This window comes from Rhea pennata, chromosome 16, assembly GCF_028389875.1.
Source record: "Rhea pennata isolate bPtePen1 chromosome 16, bPtePen1.pri, whole genome shotgun sequence".
Taxonomy (NCBI): Eukaryota; Metazoa; Chordata; class Aves; order Rheiformes; family Rheidae; genus Rhea; species Rhea pennata.
Window position 1 is genome coordinate 6009801 of NC_084678.1, and position 16929 is coordinate 6026729.

At 40.0% G+C, this 16929-nt stretch overlaps 1 long non-coding RNA gene across 1 annotated transcript in view; it reads left to right on the forward strand.

Annotated features, from left to right (window-relative positions):
• Positions 1-15483, forward strand: part of LOC134147789 (uncharacterized) — a 29096-nt gene extending 13613 nt beyond the window's left edge. The window contains exons 2-4 of the long non-coding RNA XR_009960070.1: positions 11401-11539; positions 14875-14989; positions 15111-15483. This is a non-coding gene — a long non-coding RNA (uncharacterized LOC134147789). The remainder of the gene's footprint in view (positions 1-11400; positions 11540-14874; positions 14990-15110) is intronic.
• The last annotated feature ends 1446 nt before the right edge of the window (positions 15484-16929 follow it).

Here is a 16929-nt window from a genome sequence, read left to right on the forward strand (position 1 = left end):
GTTTGTATGACTGAAGTCATATACTACTAACGTGAGACTACCGCTGAATACTAGGAAGGGAGGCATCTATGAGCTGTCACCATGAGATACCTGTTTGAAAGCTATCGTTTATTTTTAATATATTAGATTTGTTTATTTTTTTGCTGTTATCGGTCTCTGTTGTTCCTGCTGCTGGCCGCTGTAGAAGTGCTGAGGCTCTTTAGGAAAGGCTGTTATCTTTGCTTTTACAGTATTAGTTAAAGTGGAACTGAAAGGTAATGAGGACGCTTGTGCTGCCAAGATTTCTTGCCCAAATATATCAACTTATAATTGAATTGAATTTCTGGTCATCTGTGTTCAGTGTGAAGCCCCTGCTCAAGGAAGGTATGCTCTGTAAAGATGGGATGGTGACCCAATTTGCCAGGAAGAATTCCCACGTTAAAAAAGATACTAGCTGAAGGCACAACAGTGAGCAATGAAGCACATGTCTCTATAATGCACAGCGAAAAAGAGGATGAGAAAGCAAGCCAATATAACAAGAAAAGAGGAATGTATACATGAAATTAAAAAGTTCTGTAGTGATTGCTGTAAACAGCTAATGTGTGAAACAGAAAAGTGGTTTCCCCTGTGTTTCTGGAAATGTAAAACGTACTTTATGCTCTCTCTTGAGAAGAATGACCCCCTTCTAAAGCAGTTGAATCATGACAGTAGACTTAAGTGAGGTTGAAATTAAATAGATACAGCAGTAGATGTTTTCATAAGAGAAAGTCTCCCAGGAAGTAAGTCTTAGGAAATCTAGGCTTCATTTTCTAGATAACACTAGATGCGTTTTCTCTTGGTCTTGTTAGAGATGTGTATTTGTCAACCTCTAGTGTAGAAATTGTCTCATTTAATCCATTCCCTCTTTTTTCTCTCTAACCCTTGTAAAGAAGCCATTTTTTTTTGCTGCATCTTCTAAGACTGCTTTTCATGTCTTCAAGTGAGGAGGGTTCTCTGTTCTTCAGGGACTTCATGTTCCTGGATTTCTTGCTCATGCTGCTGGTGTCTGCTTCCTTGTGAGTGGACATTACAGGGGAATTGTGACAGCTATTGTGATTTGGAGCATATGCATAAACTGGGATTTTCAAGGTCTTATAAGAATGAGCCAGGTGGCAAAAGACAGTCTTGACTGAATTACGTCATAAATTATATATAAGCGTTTATCCAGTTTTTCATGTGGAAAAAGAAATCAGTCGTTACTGGTCAACCAACGTGAAACCAAATTTCCTGTATGATGAATCCAAATCTCTGTCCAGCAGCATGCACAGCCTGTTGGATGATATCCAGAAACAGACTTAAAGTGAAATCCTGATCCCAAGGAAGAAAATGGCAGTATTGTCAAGGCTGGGCTTGGATTGTCACTGAGGGTTCTTGTGGATCCATGGCTTAGGGAAACGTATGAGTCACAAACTAGTTGTTAGTGCAGAGACCATCTGAAGCTGTTAACTCCAATTGCTTTATGCTCTCCTAGCTTCAAAAGAGGCATGTGATTTTCTGTCTTAATTTGGAAGTGGGGAAAATATTTGCTTCTCGGGCTATGACTTTGTACTAAATACCAAATTTGTCTCCTATTCAAATACTTACAGATAAGTTAAATCCCCCTAGGGGTCACCAACCCCTCATTGAAAAGAATGGGGCTATTCACTGGGGGAGCAGAAGAGGCATGTAAATCTTTAGGAGAAGGCTGTTAATCCCTTTATCTCCCTTTTTACTTCTATGCCATACCACCATTCCTTAAGGTTTCAGTTCAGTATTTTTGGTTGTTGTTAACTGTCCATTTACCATACATTTTTTGCACCTTCTACAGGAGCTCTTGGCAAGGAATTTGGGGTACAAGTGCTTATGTTTACACTGAAACATCAAACATCCTGGACATCAGCCTTTAGAAGGGTAGTTGGTTTTATCTCATCAAGACTGAGTATCTGAGTTAGTCGATCGCTTCTCTGACTTCCTTAGATGTTGTTTTGCCACTTGAGCCAGACAGAAGTGAGCCCAGTGACAGAAATAGTGTCTAATCAGGATGGCACCGTTTCCCTTGGTCTGCCAAGAAAGGTGAAAGTGGGAGAGAATAAGCTCCAGTGTTGGCTGTTTGGATGATATTTATTTAACGTAATGAATAATTTAAGCTATTATTTTTTTTGGTTGTTTGCTTTCCTCATCTGTTACAGGTGTTCATTTCATGTTTCTCTGGGGGTTTATGGATGAAGTTGTGGTCTTGATGAAGTTAGTAAGAGCAGGGTTTCATCACACCTGCAGAAATCATGATTGATTGGTGGTGCATGGTTTCTATACAAATGTTTCATTGAATCTGTAGCTGTTGTATTAAGCTGCATTTTCTTCCTAAATGTTTTTAAAATGGTTGGCAAGAGACTATTTCGTGTCTTTCAGATCCCCTCCTTCCTAGTAAAATTAATGTTACTGCTGAATATTTTGGATGAAAAAATAATTCTAAAGAAATTTGCTTTGAAATACTGTAAATGTAAAAACGTAAGGGTTTTTCCCTGTGATTGTTATGTGTCTTTATCTTGTGCCTAGAAATGCTATTTTGGATGCATGTTTGAAATGGCTCCTTTTTTAACTCCCTCCACCCTTTTTTTTGAGAAAGAAGCTCATTGCAAAAGAAAGGAGGTAAAGAGAGGGCCACATCACTGTAAGGGTAGACGATGGAGTGCTAATATTGGCATATACACTAGCATATGCGTGGGTCTCTTACCTGTGGCTAACTGAAGTGCGTTGGGTGTAACCCTCTGTAAGGCTGTACCTGCCTTAGTTTAAGTGCTCAGTAATATTCACGGAACCAAAAAGTGCATGAAGATATGTTTATTTTCTCTCTCTATTTCCCTCGTTTCTTCTTCCTTTTGAAACCTTAAGGTGTTGACTGGTGGCTCCCTATAGCGCTTAGTATGTTACCACCCGTTCACACCTCTACTTGTCCTCTGTCCCCACCTACTCTCACACTTCTGCTGCTGTAATGGCATGTTGCAGAAATACTGTGTTGCACAATGAATGTGTAGAGAGAACAAGGGGGTATTTAAAAGCTGAGAAATAGGAGAGTTAGTATGGGAAGAGAGAGGGAGGGAAGTGCTTTTGGCACATTGAGCTGGTACTGTATTACAATTCAAGATAGATGACAGCTGCAGAGTAGGGATTATAGCATTCATTTGAATTCTGAAAGTTGGATTCAACAGGAAGGGAGTGACAAGTCCAGGATTTGGGGTGCTATCTGAGAGTTTGCAAGATCAAGGGTTGCATCTCTACTTTGCTCTGGGATTTATATGAGAACGATTTTAAAAAACAAAACAACAACAAGAACAACAACTTACTTCAGGTCTAGATCCACAGAAGATCCTGGGGTGAGGGGGGATGTGGATCCTCAAAAATGCCACTCAGAACCTTGGAGATTTTACTGCATTTTCTTCAGTGAAAGGGAAGTGAGAAGTTCTGAGTTTTCACTTTCAGGTCCACAACTGAGCATGAGAAATGAGTTGAAATATTTTGCATTTCAGCTATGCAATCGTAACACTTTCTTATAATTGCACGTCGTCTTGGGAAGATTGTGCCCCTTGATCACTCTTGGAAAGAACTGAGGCTGAGTTTTGCCTTCACAGCACAACTGGAAACATGACAACTTTTACATTTGAGGTGCCATCCTACTCAGTTCACTCCTTGGAATCTGATACTGCAAGAAACGATGCAAAAGTTTATTAATTTTCTTTCCAATTCTGTTAAATTTCAGTGAGCTCAGAATTTGAAACGATGGCTTGCCCTTAAAGAGCTGGTTGTACTTGACAAGCGTGTGGCAAGACTTCATTAATTACCAGCAGCCCCTCCCAGCACTGCCTCCGTGTTAGGTAGGATATTTGTTCAGCGCACATAATTATCTCTCTGTCGTTCTATCTCGTATTGATTCATGTGGAAAAATATGATTAAAACATGAACATCTACAAATGATTCAGAATAACAAGAGAGGAAAGGCCATTGTTTTTTTGCACTGACTATACTAGATTACTATAATTACAGTTGAATGGTTATACAGTTCTCCATGCACCCACAAGACTGCGTGCTCCTTCACAGCCCCTGTCGTACCATTTAAAAGTAGAGATGTTTGAAAGAAACGTCCTATTAAGGATGTTTCTTTGACCCATTAAGAATCTTTACCTTGGCGCTAGTACATATAATCTCTGGCATAATGTCATGCAATAAGGTGGGGGGACGAGGGGGATAGGAAAAGAAACACCAACTCTTCAGACATCTGTTCTGGCGTTTCGGCCAAGAGCTGGAGAGGGAAGGCTGTGCCAGTTCGGCAGCCGCTCCTGCAGATTGCAGTCGGCTTGCTTTTGATGCCAGCGTTAATAATGTGGGCTTCCCGCTGTGGGGACGCCCCTGCCAGATTCCTAATTAGCACCCATGAACAGCAGCGAAAGGTGAAGTGGTCAGTTCTTTCCCCACCCTGCATCTTCATCTCTTCTCCGGGTAGATTTGTTTAGCGTCGTTTTGATTCTGGCCACTTAGCACAAGGGAAAAGTGTGGAGCAGGGTCGTATGTGCTCTTGCCTTGATCCTGAATTAAGCAACTGGCAACGCTGATGTGCTGAACCCCTCAGGAAGGCCAGATTCACTGGGGTGTGTGTACACATGACGGAACGAATTTCACACTTCATCCATTGCACACAGTGGGTTCCCTACTTGTTTGCTCTTGCAGCTGCTGCAGGCTGCTATGACAGGACATCATTTTCCTCTTCTGCTTTACTATGGGCTACACCTAGTTCAGAGGGCAAGAAAATTTGATGTATTATCCCATTAGCAGTTCTTTCCTTCTCCTATGAAGATGTAAGTGTGCTTTCAGAGGACTTGTTTATTCCTAATTGCTTCAGGCAACTTCTTCGTCAGTTCTGGACCACTTGGAGATCCTTGAAATGTTCTAGCGACTGAGGCTGGGAAATAATAGCATCATAGGATTGCTGGTGTGAGGTGTTATTGGTACAGACCCATGTGCCTATGTCATCTGGGTGAAGAGGCCTGGAAGCGGGCAGGACAGAGGCACAGCTTGGAGAAACCAGACCCGAGTAGTACACATCAGTCTGGATTTGTTTTGGCCCCTCAATAGACTGGCTGGTGGCGCTTCCCAGGAGCTCTTTAGTGCTGCAGAGCATAACAAATTTGATGGAAGGGGAAGAACAGTTTCAGAATTGTTTTTTTTTCTTACACTATGTTAATTGAGAGGTCTTGTAGAAGTTCATTATAGAGCTGTCTCTCCAATTCCTTGAGGAAGGAGTGGGGTTAATTGTGTGAAAAGCAGGCAAACGCAACCTGCAGAAGGTGAGCCAAAGAATTCAACAGCAATCGCAGACCTGCACCTAAAGTGACTGTCACCAGAGCCCTCGTAAGAAATATGCAGCGCTTTCATCCTGACATGAAACAGGGCATTCAGCTTTCACTCGTGAGGTTTTGAATTGCAGAGCTGGAGCTTGGGCTGCATGAAGTTGTTATGAATCAAAACTGAAGAAAGGAGTCCCATGAACCCTTGCCAGTTAAAATTACTTTCTTTCCCTTGGCTTTACCTATAATTTGCTGTTAGAAAACCTGTGATCAGGTTTTAGTCTGCGAGCCAGGAGAAGCCGGCTAATCAGCAGCCGTTCCTGTTGGCTGATTAAATGAAATCCTTCATACTGTCATGCCGTTTTGATTAGTAATGCAATGTGATGTATATTCCAGTAATTGTCCTGAATGCAGAACAGTATGAGTCTTCTGCCAGGGGTATTTTAACACAACTGCACTGCCCACAGGCAAATAATATTTGATTAGCTGACCTTTGTGAAGGAAGCAAAATTCTCTTTCTTGATGTCCATAAATGCCTTATCGTTAGCAAGTTACTTCGGTACTTTTCTATTAGAGTCCTATGAAATAAAACAATGCCAACATAGTATTTATTATAAATGTATTGGAAGAATGCTATAACATATGTACAGATAACATATCAGAAAGAGCTAAAAAGCTGAAAAAACTCCAGTTTCCATACAGGATGAGACAGGGAAATATATTTTTATGAGACAGAGCAAATGCATATCTTTGGTAATATGGCAGCCATGCAGTGACTCTGAAATGGCCACCGTTTAAGTTCATGCTACATTAGGAAAGCAAAGTGGTTTACATTCAAACTTAATAGAAGTCAATTGTGTTTGAAACATCTGATGCAGAAATAAAACACCTTATGTTTTATGGAAGAGAGGAGCTGAATATTTGGCACTCGTTCTTCTTTCTAAACATGTGTGCTCTCTCTATCAGTTTGAGATAATCCAGGTCTGGCTTCTGCCCAGTCACTTCTCCTAACTAGAATTACGCGAGACATTCTGTACTCCCTGCACATGCATGCGTGCGCACGCACCCCTCGAACCAAAAATTTACTTGAGTGAGACTTAGTTGGCTTCTTTGCAAATCTTCATCCTTCCAGGAAAACATTATTAACATAGAATATTTCTTCCTTCATGAGTGAGATCTTGTTTTATTTGAGAAAGGCTTGGGTTTTTCCTCTACAGTTGTAGTATTGACTAATCGAATGTGGTTCGTGATGCCCAGCTCAAACTTCTGAAATTCCCATTTCACTTTGTTCTGGCAGAGAACGATCTACTGGACTGCTGAAGCTTTGTTTGATCTGGTTGCCTAGACTACAGGGAAAAGTACTTTCCCGGAGAAAACAACTGCATTTTATAGATAGGTATGGTATGAATTGATCTTCCAATTGAGCTATGTTTTCATGTGGACATCTTCCAACTTCTGTTACTGCTTTCTCTAAATTACACGCTGATTTTCTTACACCTCTACTTGACAGGCACAGGTTTTTACATAGTTTTACCCCTCTGAAATCAAATTGAAACTAAACCTCTGCTGCGTTAGACATACAGAGACGCTCAGCCCTGCACAGTGTGCCAGGGTCTGAAAACAGGGGTCAAGCGATGAAAATGTAATCCGTGACTTTACAAATTCTGACACATTTCTGGACCCTCTTCCTGCTAGAGATCTGAAAGTCAATTTAGTTATTGCGATATCCTGTTTAGTAGATGTTAGGATTTGCATTTTATGAGGCGGTTAACATTTTTTTCCTACAAAGCTATGTGGTGAGTCTACAACAGAGCTGCAAATAAGCTGTGGATTTGCAGTTCTGGTTATTAATGCTTTCATTGTGACTTCATGCTTCCTCCCATTAAATTTGGGAAAGTCTTCATCAGGAATAAGAAGCAAATAAAACTTCATGATCCAGTTGTATACATTTTTAAATTCAAACTGATTTACTAAATAATTTGTAAATGATATGCTTGTTTTTTCCTTGTTTAAGATAAGACAGGGAGACTAATGTGTAATAATTTGTAAGAATCTGTTGGCAGTCAAAAAAGAACTAGGAAATATGAGCTAGTCAGCCAGAGTTAAAATTGATGCATTTTAGTCAAAATAAAAACTTTCACAGTTATCCTTTTCAGATAAAAATCTAACTTTTATTGGAAAAATAAAGAGTTTTCTCTAAGAAATACTACTTTTTTGTTTACTCACCAGAAGATGAACATTTTTCCTTAGGAGACTCGTAGGCATTAACTTGTTCTGTGCAGCTCACGGGGGTTAGATATAGTAACATTTTCTATGCTTTCAGTATGTTTTAGTTTGCTGTTAACAGAATTAAGACAGGTCCTTGAAATTCACGCATTGTGCATTATTTATGTGAGTTTCTGGCTTTTCCAGTTTACAAAGTGTTATTGGAAACTAGGATTTGTCTAGAATTTTGATCTGTGCACGGAATAGAGATCAGGATGTTGTATTTCATATATCAGTACATTAAAGCATATTCTCCTAACAGCTCTTTCTAATAATACAGGAATTGGTCTGTTTTTTACTATTTCATGCCATAGCAGTTTCATAAATAGAAGAACAATATGTTTTGTGAAACAGTTTAACAAATGTGTGGAAATTGTAATTCCAAAGGGGGGGCATGATAAAGTAGTGAACTGTTGTGTCAAAATTTTAACTCTGCTGTAGCTTTGCCTTTCCTGAGGGATTAATTTCCATAGCACTGAAGTTGTAAGTCACCTTCCGTTACCATGCTTTGTTTTTGTTGGCTCTCTCGGAGATTTTCCTTTTTCTTCTGCAACGCGTTGGTGAGCATGTGAAGACAATCTGGTTTGCTGTGCGCGAGCATGTGAGGAAGGCAAGTCTATCTGTGCAAGAGTGAGTGGTGTTCTGCATGCTCGAATTGTAACCTGTGTAGTAAAATATTTGTCATGAGTAAGGTAACAAACTATTCCAGACAAAAAATAAGTGCTGAGCACACAACTGAAAAGGAACTTGGCTGTAGAGCATTGTATTTTGAAGGCTAGTCCTCTCTGAATAAGCCTCCAAGATTCAAAAATCGTCAATTTGCAATTTTGTCCTGGCCTTAGTTATGGCTTCTCCAAACTTGTAGCAAACTTTTTGTAACATGAGAGTGATTCAGTTCCTAAGACTTTCAGCTTTTCCGTTTCAATCCTTGTTTCTCCCTCCCTCCTAAAGGGAAGACTGACCCAAAGAATTCAGTTTACACCACTGTATATGTAGTGTAAGTAGGCCCAGAGTAAAAGCAAGACTCAATATTGCCCTGTGCCAAAATCCAGAGGACTCTGTGCAGTCACCAGGAGAGGAATCCTTCCTTCCCCTAAACTGCTTGGACATATGGTCAGCTTATGTGTCAGCCCTTGTACTGTCTCCCCAAGGGCTGCTGGCTGTGGGTAAGGAGATACGATAGTCCCCCACAGCTGGCTAGCATCAGTGCTGCTGTCAGCAGCAACTACTAGCCTGAAGCACACACTGCTCCCGTGTGCAGAAAAAGCCAAGACCCAGCATGGTTCCCTGGCCCGATCTGCTGAAGGCAGTGGGTCTCCCCAGAGCTGGGAGCTTTTGTCTTTGCTCCCCTTGATCATACTGACACAACTGATAATTACAAATACATTTCATATATGGTGTCTGTGGAATTCGTACAGTGAGGCAGACCTTAATGTTTCCTGAGTCTTTTAAGTTCTCGAAGTTAGCTTTGCATTCATCTAGGACAGTCTATCTCTTTCCTTCATCGCTGCATTTGCAGTATGGCAGGAAATCCTCTCTTTTGGGCCCAGTCATCACTGTCTCCTTCTTCCTTTTTTTATCCCTGCACTTGAGTAATCCTGTTCCTTGATTGCTATCTAAATTGTCCTTATCATATGCCAGACGCTGCACAAGCTGCAAGGCATCATTTCCTGCAGGGCAGTGCCAGGCACATAACATATGCTAGACATCTAGAGGCAGATGGGGTTGGTTAGGGCCAGTGAAGCATGAAAAAACAGGGGTTTTGGTAGGAAGAGCCTGAAGAACTCTATGAACTGGTTGGATGCCATACCCCAAGCAATGTTAACAGCTCATTAACATTCCCTGCAGGGCTCACAGGTCAGCACAAGAGGTCAAAAAAATTAAGAATTATTTTCTTAAGGAAACAGAAGGTAAAAAGGGTTAGATACATACAGCTGGTGTAGGACACAATGTAAGGATTGGTCTGAGAGAAGGCAAAGGGGAATGCTTCACTTCAGTCTGTCTGCTTAACTAGGACCAGCCATCTGTCCATTTTCTACCTGGGATTCTCTTCACGCTGAGCTGAAACTTGCTTTACTATTCAAAAGCAAACTTGCCCAATGCCACAAAATGTTGAGAGGCAGCTGATTCGTGACCTAGCCAAAGACATCGGGAGGAGGGAGGAAGGTTTTCCTTTGAACCAGGCTCTGCAAGCATATGGTAGGCCTTGTACTTCAGGACGTGATCCATATGCTGCTCTTCAGTGCCCATATGCTTTATATATTTTCTGTATTTATTTATTTTAATCAGGATTGAGTCTGTGATCTTGATTTTCCTTTTGCTGCTGGCTGTAATTACGTTTGGTTGTGCTACTGGAGATAATGCAATGAGGTCAAAAATGAACACCAGTGTGTTCAGTTGTGTCCTTTTAACATCATCTTGTCCTGTGCATTTTGTGGAGGGAATTGTATTCCAGGTTAATCTATAATGCTATTAGTTTATGTTTCTTCTTGTTGCAGCTCAGAAATGGGGCTTCATTGACCTCAGGGTTAGAAGAGGGACAGGATCCAATGATAAGGTTCTACTAGCATTAACTAATACTCACAGTTTCTTGGGAAGCTAAAGGCTGTAATTCAGTGTATTCTTACTTCACTGGAGAAGCAGTGAAAATCAGAAAGCAGCCTGAGTCTCTGTTTCCTAACAAGGTGGGAAACCTTTGACCTAAGATACCTAAGATTGTTTGGTACAAAAAAGTCTTGTCAGCCACTTTCTTTATTTTCTTTGCTAAAATGGTGATATTTTGGCTTCAGTAAGGCAGTATTTCCCCTCTCTATAGGGAACCCTTCCTCTCAGATGGGCTATGTAGTGGTATCAGACACAGCTTCCTAGATGCCAAACTGAGCAAGAGCAGTGCTGTTCAGAGCCAATCTCCGACCTGCCGCCCTGAGCACGGGGCTGAGCATGGAAGAGTCACCACAGCCGGGAAGTGTCAGTCTAGCCTAGACCTGGAGGAGCAGCCTCAGTCATTTGCTAATGAAGCACTACAACAGAGAGTAAAGGACTACTGAAGTAGCAAGATGTTTTTCTACCGTGGTTAGCCGATACCAATCATCTGCAGAAAATCCAGCGTGTGCTAAAACAATGTATTTGTATGCAATATAAGAATTCAGAAAAAAAGGAAAGTCCAAGTCCAAGAAATCTGCAGGATTCTGCAGTCCAAAAAGAGCGACACTCGCCTACTCCCTAAAAGAGCTACGTTGTCTCATGTTTAGCTCTTTAGCCTGCAAGAAGTTGAGCTTGTACACTGCCTGCTACAGAACCAGTGCAGAAAAAAAGTCACTCTCATAGCCAAAGGAGTTTATGGCCAAATTATTTTAACCATGTGCTTTTTCCTTTTTTCTTGAACCTCTTAATCTAATTAGTAGTGAAATTGGATTTCTGTTTTATTTCTACATTTCTGCCTTTATAGCAAAATGACTCCTGACAGAATAATTCCTATTTCAGTTTTGTGATACTGAGGCAAGGAGATATTTTTTTTGTGGGAAAGAATGCACTGTGCTATGGGGCTAGTGTTAATGCAACCATATTCTCTTGAGGATTCACACCAGTAATTAAATGCATATTCCTTACTTTTCATTGAAAACAAATAGAGAATGAGCAGATTGAGTATTTCCTGCACGAATTGATAACATCTGCGTATTATTGGGGGATCAGTGGGGAATACTTAAGCTCTTTATCACAGTGTAGTAACGCACATTAAAATTATGTGGAGTCAATGATAGTTTTGTATGAGCAAAAACTATGTCTTGGCTTCTTAAAGGTTGGAGTGTTTTACCACCACAACATTCTTAGACACTGAGAAGATCCTATGATGTCAAGCACTGAGGACAAGACAAGGGGTTTCTTTGAGAAGAATCGTCTCAAATCTTCATTTAAATCTTGGACTGAAAAGTTTTGAGGTAAGAATAAGTTAGCAATATTAATCTGCAAATATTTTTCAATTTTACACTTCTCTGAGTGACATTATTGGGAAAGTAGAAATATCAAAATAGTGCATGGGAGCCTGGTGTTTCCAATCCCAAAGGAAGTAAAACATACTGCAGACCCTCAAAGAGAGCCTGCTTTTGTGAGAGTTTTGAGATCTTTTTCTATAATGAAGCTTTAGAAATACAGATATTCCAAGAGTTTTGTTCTGAAGGCCTTTTGACAGAAAGCATCCTTTCAAAATCAAAGATTTTTGCAAGAGAGGTGTAACATCGTGTGTACAGGAGAATTGAGGCCATGGGGCCTTGAACTCTGGCTCCTGTGAAGCATGACAATATTTGAAGAAGAAGCACTTCACTGTTAAGTGGACTCTAAATTGGTTTAATTTGGAAAATTTAGAGTACTTTATATGAACATCAGATGTAAAACAAAACACTTCTGTCTTCAGTATAATTTTTTTGGAACTTTCTGCTTTTACCCTGCCTGTTTGTTAAATGTTTTATTTTCATCTCAGTTAGGAAGTGAGATGAATCAAATCAAATGAAGAAATCCTGGAGTCTCCATTAGTGCGCAAGTTCCATTTTTTAACAAACTCCAATTAGAAAAGATAGCTTTTGAACAGAAAACATAGGAAGGAATCCCCATTTCAGACCTTTCAAGGTTTAGCTATTTTTCTACTTTAGAGCTTGCTTTATCACATTAATGTAGGATCTCATTTACTCCTTTTAGCACTTTTCTGAGGTGAGAATTTCTGAGAATAGAACCCAAATTTCCTAAACTACCACAAGATAATTCTCCAGGTAATCCTCTGTGTCACAAACAGCTTAGGAATATGACAACCTTGCTTGGATTTTCCACATGGGGAGCTAGGCTCTGGTTTGTTAGCCTGCACAAGCCCAACAGTGTGGTTAAATCAATTACTAATAGTGGTTGCAATTGTTGCCTTACTAAGGCTTAAACGACAATCCTTCCTTATAGTTTTGGAAAGAACAGTGTTATTTTGTGACATTTCCTGAGAAAATCCACATTTTAACTCTCCTAGAGAAGTCATGGGAAGGATCCACTGTGTTTTATGGCAAGCCTTAGGTGGGATTTTCCAAGCCTAAGTAGACAACAGAGGGCAAAAGCAGTCTTGACTGGATTTTAAGAATCCATTTCAGGCAGTGTATGCCCTTGAGACCAAGGAGAAGTAAGCAAGATCCTGAATATGAGCTTGATTATGTTGCTAGCATGCTGTAAATATGTGTTATTGGCCTGACATCCAAATCTGGTACCTTAGGCTCTGGGTAAATGGCAAACAGAGGAACACCTGCATTGTGCAGCTTCTGGGAAATCCATCCTCCTTGTCCATTCTGGAGAACTGGAATTGAGGAGCAGCAGGGGAAGGTCTGAAATGTAGCTCTTATCTCTGAATAGGAAATGCTGTCATTTTCTCTCTACTCCCCCCATGAAGTTTCAGGGCATCTGGGGTGTGTGTGTGTGTGTGTGTGTGTGTGTGTGTGTGTGTTTTTCTTTTTTCCTTCCTTTACTATTTAAATGATAAGAACCAAACAGAACTGGAAGTGTCTCCTGCAACTTATAGCACTGAGCTTTGATTCACACTTCCTTTAATTCACTGCAGTGAAAAATGGGCTCACGTCCCACTGTGAATTTAAATACTCCCAACCCAGGAATAAATGGATCCCATGGCTCATTTATCCTTCAGCTATTAATTAATAGTGGTTAATTGTAGTTATGAACTGCAGCATTCCAGTCTCCAGCATCCATACATTTTATTTAATATATTCTGATTAAGGTGGAGCCAGCGAGTTGCAGAATAAGTGAAAGAGCTCCTCGCCATTCTTACAGAACTTCAGCTTCCTCAGGAACTCTCTCCTATAAGAGTTGAAGACAATTGCATCTGCCTCTTCAGTGAGGAATTGTTTTGTGACTAAAACATAAAATAAATAAATAAATACAAACTATAAAAGATCCATTTGAACCACAGTACTCATTCACTTGTCCCTGATGTCACAGATAAAACTCTGGTTAATTTTCCCAGAATTGCACTAAGAGAATAACATTGCACTTAATGACTGCCGTCCTGTTTGCAATATAGATAGGGTAATTCGTGCCTGTATAAGTCTGCAGCCAGAGATAATTCTTTGAACAGCTTCTTCCATGGTCACTGTGAAACCTGTTGCCACCTGGAAAGGAATGGGCCATAGAACAGTGCTAGGGCAGTAGATTACTTAAATAAACCAGGTTGCCTTAGTTTACTATTCACATTTCCTTTTTCTGGAAAGTTTTTCGGTGTTTTATTGAGAAGCCCTTTATTGTTGTAATAAATAGGTTTTAGGTTAATGGAAGTACAAAATGTTATTTATCTGAAAGCATCGAGAAGCTTTGGTTTCCAGGCTAGTCCCCAAAGTTTTATTTTAGGTGTAGGCATATGTTTGAGGCACTTTACATGGCTCCAGGCGAAGTGGAGGCCCGCGAAGACAGACAGGTGTTCAGGGCACACTCATTGCAAGGTGCAAGAGCTGCGTCTGGTGAGATTTCCTCCTGAAGAAGGCAGCTCTTGCTTGTTTAAGACAAAACTGTACCCACTGAGCTCCTGGGGGCACCCTGAAACACAGCAACACAGCAGAAGTGATGACTCTCAAGTTGATTTGACGATAAAGCTGCCCCCCACCCCTCTGAAATGCTCATGTCTGAGCTCTGGCAGAGAGATGTCCTGTTGGAAACTGAACTCGGCTCATCTGTGCTCTGGTGAGAACCCTGTCTTCAAGATAAACATGCTAGTTCACTTTGAAGTTGTTTGCTCATCAAAAGTGCAGTTATTTTATTTGTATTATGCTTGTTACTCCTGTGAGATGTAAGTCAATTTATAGTATAAAATCTTAGCCAAAGGAAGGCAGTTTCAAACCTCCTTCCCAGCCCCCAACAAAACCCTTGCACTGCTGAGTGGGTGGGAGTATTGCCCTTAGAGTCCATCATATGATTCTTTTCATGTTAAGCAATTTTACTTGTACTGTTTCCGTAGACAGTGTATGTGAACTATCTTCCTCACTCCTCTCTAGTCTCACTACTCCAAGACTTATCAAAGTGTTCTTGGGTAAGTTAGATGTAAAATCTCTTGAGATCTTGAACTGGGCCAGAGACTGTGGTCTGTTAGATAACATATACCGTCTTTGACTCCTGTTGCTACAAGTGTAAAAATATCACTATGGAAGCAATCATTTGTGCCTTCTGTCTGTCCCCCATAGAAGGATGAAAGTTATTGGCATAACTTTAGCTATGATTCTTAGATGCCTTCATTTCCTTCCAGATTTGAAAACAGATCTAAATGCAAACTCGGATCTCATGCGCTATGTCAAGATGAAGTGCATGTGTTGCAATTAGAGCATCAGGAGACGTCATGGTGGCTTTATGGCAGAATGAGGGTAAGTAATGTTCCTAGCGAAGGCACCATCCTTCCTCACGTGTTCCAGGACATATACACAAATGCTAATGACCAAAGATGGTTAGAAGATACTTACATCAAGCTCATACAATTCATTTCAGATTTGTGCAAAGACTGGAGTATGTTCCATCCCCCTACTCACAGCTGTTGGGAGTTGAGCTTCACCTGCAACAACTATCTCTGTCTACAATTTAAGTGAGTTTTGATTGCAGGATGGCAAACCATAGTTTCTACCTTTTAATGTAGACCTGTTTTTTTCCCACAATTTGAAGAAAAAATGTAAAGTCTTCAGAATGAAATATTTGCTCCAAAATACTAATTTAAATGTTTTGTACAAAAATAATTATATAATCTCTAAATGTGACCCATTGGTGAGTATTGGTGGTTTATAGACAGGAATATACTGTACTGTATTTTTAAAAGTGGATAAAAATGCGTTCTAAACAGTCCTAATTTGCTTGATGGGAGTTTGTCATGACTTACTATATGCTCAGCAAGCTAGGAAGGGAGTATGACTTATTTTTCTTCTCGTGTGTTTGCCTTTTTTTTTCTCTAGTATTTCCCTTCTATTATTCTAGTCTACATTAATGAAAATTGATATATCTGAAGAAGTAACAATAAATTAAATAGAATTTTAAGCTTCTCCAGTGCCTCCTGAGAACCTTAAAGTAATTTACTCTTGGTAAAGAATTTAAAAAGAACGCCACTGTTATGAAAATGACCATCATTGTAATGATGATAATTTTTTAAAAGGTGGGAGAAGTAAATCATACAAAAGCTAAGCTTAGGTTTTTCAGAGCACTTTAAGTGCATCATTTTTTGTGGTTGCTTTCTTTCAAATTGCTTAATGTAGTCATCTAAAATTCGAGACTTCTAAAATCACTCCATGGAATCACTCTGCCACATGTGGATTTTTCCCAAGATCACAGTGGGAGTCTGTTATAATTCTGGGCCCAGAACCTGCATGCTGATTCTGACCTTACTTAAGCTAATCTTAAATCTTCTGTAGCTATTAATGTCAGTAGATTTACTTTTAATCTGTCCCTGAGATTACAGTTCAGATTTCCAGACTTTTCATCCTTCAGTTCAGCAGAAAATAATTCTTTCCCAGTATACTTTTCTTTTTTTTCCCTGTAAGCCTTAAAAAAAAAAAAAAAAAAAAAAAAAGTTCAGATGCTTATCTCAGTCTCTTCTTTTGGCATAAGTGAACTGGAAATCTCAGCTGGGGCCTTTTCTTCTGGTTGGGTCAGAAATCTCTCAAGAGGAGCTTTCTTTGCAGTGTTTTGGTGCTGCTGTTTCTATTTGTATTCACAATATCAGCAAGTACAAAGCAAAACTGATATTCTGGGGGTTTATACTTAAGAAAAGTATTCTACCTGATTCATTTAGCAATTGTTTGAGAGCATTCATATTTTTAAAATAGTGCTCTGTAGCTTGGAGAAAACATCATGAAACTTTTTTAGTAGACTTGCCCTTTCAGAGGCAAGTCTTTACATCTTCAGCAAGCTCTTCTTGACTCTTGATTTAGGTTCAGGTATTTACGATGGCGTGTAATTGTTCTCGTGGCCAATCTTATGTATTGTGCTAACGGGAGGCAATGCCAGGTAGCCTGGCTCACTCAAGGTGGCTCTGTGTTCTGGGTTGTGCTCCTGTCTCAGCTTGTTTTACTTTGTGTGTCATCTTAGAGGGAGTTGACTCTGAAATTAAGAATTGATGGGAAAAGTTCAACAGAGAACAAAAGAATGTTTCCAGTATTCTGTAGTGTCCATATAACCTGGTTTTGGACAGCATGTCTCCTGAGGAGTTACTGTATGCAAGTACTCATTAAAGTGGTTATTCCTTAATGTAGTGTCCTAGATAAAGAATACAGTGTTGTTGAGTGGGTGGAACTACACTTTCTTTACCCATTCATTTAGTTCA